Source organism: Nannospalax galili, unplaced genomic scaffold (genome assembly GCF_000622305.1).
Source record: "Nannospalax galili isolate Female #2095 unplaced genomic scaffold, S.galili_v1.0 scaffold458, whole genome shotgun sequence".
NCBI classification, from domain to species: Eukaryota; Metazoa; Chordata; class Mammalia; order Rodentia; family Spalacidae; genus Nannospalax; species Nannospalax galili.
In genome coordinates, this window is record NW_008341263.1 from 549,456 (window position 1) to 554,700 (window position 5,245).

The following is a 5,245-nucleotide window of genomic DNA, read 5'->3' on the forward strand; positions in this document are numbered from 1 at the left end:
TTACTATTTAATATAAAATATACTTTAATAAAATTGAATTATATTGGCATAATGAAGCAGTATAATATAAAGTATATATTATACATGTTAACCTAGGAATGATTACCTCCTTGGTTGGGGTGCCTGTTTGTCTGTTTGCCAGTCCGCTTTTCAGGATTTGAGTAACTCAAGGAACCATAAAATTGTAAATTTGGGTTGAATGCCTAAAAGGGGAAAAAAAGCTTTGTCAGATGCACTCACCTGACAACATTCAAGATTAATAAAGGACATAGACTTAAAAGAATAAAGGAGGTGTCTCAATAAAAATCTCACTCAAAGCCAGGCGTGGTGGCACACGCCTTTAATCCCAGAACTTCGGAAGCAAAGGCAGGTGGATCTTTGTGAGTTTGAGGCCAGCCTGGTCTACATAGTGAGTTCCAGGACAGCTGGGGCTACAAGGAGACCCTGTCTCAAAAAGACCAAATAAAGAAAAAAAAAAACTCACTCAAAAACCATTTAGTGAAGTGGCAAGACTTATTTTTAAGACAAAGCATGGAGGACATTTTCATTTTATCCACTATAGGACCAAGGATATTTGCCATCTCTGCTCTGGTGAAGATTGTTCCAGAGGCTCTAGAAATTAGGGGAAGGACAACAAAGGCTTAAAAGTAGAAAAAGTAGTGAAATGGCCGTTTGTGAATGAACTGCAGCATTTTGTATTGTAAGGAATACACACAGCCCAGGTCCTCAGAGATGAGGCACAAATCAATAACTGAAGGATGAAAGGCATTCTAGAATTAACTAGAAACATACTCTGAGAGGTGAAAGAATGCATTATAATGTCTGCAGGAATATAGGTAAATTAAAAATATTTTGTGTTGGCCAAAATTCAGTAACATTCACCCACAGTAACAAAAAGAAAACAAAACGTCTAGAAATTATGCAAGGCAAAGCAGAAGGCCCTGCATTTTGTCATTCGCCAGACATCACACGTGTAAGTTCCCGAAAGGGGTAGAGTCAATTCTGCACAGCGATCATCTTCTCCTGTTAAACCAAAAATTTACAAGTGCCCAGCGATAACCCTTTTGTTTTGACGAATACTGGCCAAAGTTTATCTACAACGTAATGATTCACTCCAAGACAGGAAAGGGCAAATATCTTCTTAACCTGCTTAATTTCATCAGTGGATTTTTCTCCCATAGTACTTTCTCTATTTTCCCCCAGAGGAAGTGGTGACTTTTCTTACTTAAGGGAAACAGAGCAAAGAGAGCATTCCTTTGTTTCTACTATTTCTTTATTCATTATTTTTTGGGATTTAGAGGCAGGGTCTCCATCTGTAGCTCAGGCTGGCCTCAATGTCACGATCCTCCCGCCTCTGAGGGACATTGTGACATTGGAGCAGAGGACTACCACACCAGCATCTATTGGTACTTTTTAAATGTTGACATACAGTGTCTGGGGAGCTGGCTCATCTTGGGTATCACCCTGATACATCTGGGAAGAGGAAACAGTCAAGGAATTTCCTCCGTCAGACTGATCATGTCTATAGAGCATTTCCTGTTTTTGCTAACTGATGTAGGAGGGTCCAGCCCACTGTGGTTGGTGCCCTCCCTGAGAAGGTGGACCTGGACTTTGTAAGACAAGTAGCTGACAGCAAGCGGGGGGGGGGGGGGGGCCACAGGAAACAGTGTTTCTCTGTGGTCTCTGCTTCTGTTCCTGCCTCTAGTTTCTTGCCTTGAGTACTTGCCTTGCTTCCGTGAGTGACGGATTTTATAACCTCTAAGCCAAATAAATCCTCTCTTCCCCAAGTTGCTTTTGGTCAGTGTTTTAGCACCATGAAGGAAAGCAAACCATGATACCACACATTCACGCACGGGTGGGCGAGTGCACCCTTTCGCACATGTACTCCTATAAAGCACAAACGCCTACAAGCACACATGTAAAGTTGATATTGCACATGTTTATGGGCATGGTGTTGATAGTTTGTTATACGTATTACCTGTGGAATGAGTAGACAAGAGTAATCAGCATTTCTGTCTATATATTTAACATTTTTTTCATTAACTTCTTTTCACTACTTGGAAAAATTCTGGGATGAGTGTTACAATGTTCAATTTTTCCAACCCATTAGTTCTTAGATACACATAGTGTGCTGGGATAACATTTTACATCCTGCAGGCATGCCCAGTTTATCATTTTCTTAACTAGTTAATTGCTTATTAATAACAATTTTTAAATTTATCCATATTCAGCTCTTTCTAGCTAGATTTCACACTTGTATCATTTTGTCAGCTAATTTTTCTTACGAAAATCTATAACGAGATCATTTACAGGAGAGCTTATTGGCAAAAGTTTTATTGCCCGTGAAGGAGCCCCCAAATCAAATCGCCTTAAACCACAGAATGAGGAAGGAGAGGAGAAAGAATTAATGAGTGTGTGCCGATACGGTTGGAGGTGGTATCTGTCCCACACAGCCACAGCAGCAAAAGGGATGCATGCCATGGGAGTATTACCGGGCTTGGGGCAAAACCTCTCTTCGTCCGCATCAGCAGCCACGGTGTGAAGGCTTGGAATTTAGGTCGTTTGTTCATGATGCAGGTATGTACCTTTCATCCACTATGGGCCTGGAAGGGAGTATTCTGCCTTCCATCTAGGTCACTGGTTGATTGTGTGTGTGCGTGTGTGTGTGTGTGTGTGTGTGTGTGTGTGTGTGTACGCATGTGTGCGGATGTGCCTGTGGCAAACGGAGCACAACCACAGGTTTCGTTCTCTAGGATGTCCCACCTTGCTTTTTGAGAGTCTCTCATTGGCCTGGAGCTCACCATGTAGGCTAGACTGGTTTGCCAGAGATCCCTGAGGACCCTCCTGTCTGTCTCCCCTATGCTGGGATTACAAGTGTGTGCCATCACACCTGGGTATGGGGATAGAATGCAGGTCCTTGTTCTTGCACACTTTCTCAGGGGAAGCTATCTCGCCAGACCCCCATGTTCACGTCTTCAATCTGACTTCTTCCACGTCTTTAAGGCAAATGGAAAAAGACAGCTATTGAAACTTTTTATGACTGGGAGTTTTCTAAAGGACAACGTTGATGCTGGAAATGCGATCAGAAGAATTCCTTTTCCACGGAAACCACAGTTGTCCAGTCTCAGCATAGGAGGTGTCTAGCGTGTATGATTTAGCAGAGGCACCTAGTAAGGCAAACCTCTTGAATGTGACGCCATGCAGACATTGGTGAGAGCTGACTGTGTGGAGGGATGTGCTCACAGACAGAACTGAGAGGAAGACAGTAAAGAGACCAAAATAGGTGAACAAGCCTTTTGCTTTAAAATGATGATAAAAGTCCTTACTACGACTCTGAACGATGAACCAGTAAATCCATTCATTTCTAATCCTCACCATGAATGGGTCCTGGGGCATTCATGGGGCATTTGTTAGAAATGCAGACTAATAGGCTCAGTCTCCAAGCTTGTGAACACCATCTACATTTTAATGAGATTCTCAAGTGATCCCTATGGACGTTAGGTTTTGAGGCTCTAATGCGCCTAGACGTGCCTTCTATAATGATGAGAACAAAAATTGGTTTTCAGGAGGGGAATAAATGACAGATCGTGTAGCTGATACTGCCATTTTTTGTTTAATAGACAGACTCTTCCCAGGTTACGTTTGATATTAATGACATAGTGAAAGGGCAGGGACTTTGGCAGTCAGACATGTGAATAGGGGCTCCTTTTGTTTGGGAAGCAAAGGGAAACAGATTGGGATATTTCAGACCAAATGAGGAAGGAGAAGGGAGTGAATTAAGGAGGACTCAAGAAATACAAGAGGAAATCTCTTAGTGCTTATGTCTCTGGTAAGATCCGAAGCACCCGCTGAAAACTTGAGGTGGAAGCTAGATCGCAGGAAAAGTCAGAAGTTAGTTCTCACAGAGCCCTCTGTGCGGGTCTGTTGTTTTCCATCTTTGTATAGAAGGCACGCCAGCTAAGTCGGAACAGCCTTATAAAACGTGTAGTTCTGTCACGTGATGTGAGAAGCGGGCAGGTCATGTTGCGTGTGAGTGAGAGCACTAAGTCTTGTCGTGATGCTCTACCACAGTTTAGGTAGCCTGTGACACGAAGCAGAAAACCAAAACAACAGTGAGAAATGGACCGACGGGAAGCCAGAAGGCTCAGCACCCAAAGTAAGAAGGCGCACATACTAGTGTCACAGCTCTGCGTCAGGCGATGGAAGTGTGAAAAATGAAGTTAAACACGTAGACGTTCACAACTGCAAGGTACGTCCCTAACTTTTTACTGACTGTTCGTGACAGTGTCTATGATTGTACTTCCATACAACAGTGAGAAATGGACCGAAGGGAAGCCAGAAGGCTCAGCACCCAAAGTAAGAAGGCGCACATACTAGTGTCACAGCTCTGCGTCAGGCGATGGAAGTGGGAAAAATGAAGTTAAACACGTAGACGTTCACAACTGCAAGGTACGTCCCTAACTTTTTACTGACTGTTCGTGACAGTGTCTATGATTGTACTTCCAGTAGGAGACTGCCTTTAGGAATTTATTTAATAAGACTTTCTACAATAGCTAGAGCTGGCCGGGCAGCTCGGTGGTAGACTGTTCGCTTAGCATGGGGGAGGCCCTCCCTGCGCACAGTTTTATACTATCCTTTTACCCAAGTTTTCCAAATATATGAGCTTTGGGCTCTAGGTAACGAATTTTGATATATAAAAAGAGCCAGTCATAAATGTTTGGTATTTTTATCATTGCGACAAACTGTGTTCTTTCTGCCTTCTGCTTCGACATCACACCGGCCCCGTTCGTTTCAGTCAGTTCCTTCCCTAAGCCTCAGGTGTGTTCTTTCTGAGCAGCCCCATATCCTGTTCCAAGTGGGAATAAGCACATGTACTTATGTGGGATTTCCGTACTGTATGTGACTGTGAAATGCCGTTTATCGTTTCCTCTTCTTCTTCATCCGCGCAGAACACACCTTCGCATCCTGAATTCCTTCAGTACCAAAATGTCTATTAAGAATTAATTCCAGGGGCTGGAGAGATGGCTCAGCGACTAAGATCATTGACTGCTCTTGGAGAGGACCCGGGTTCGATTCTGAGCACCACCATGGCAGCTACGAACTGTCCTTAACTCCAGTTCCAGGGAAATCTGAAGCCCTCTATTGACGTCCGGGCCATTGCACGACACAGGTGCACTCACATACATGCAGGCAATACACTCATATACATAAAATAAAAATAATAAAAATGTGAAAATTATTTATT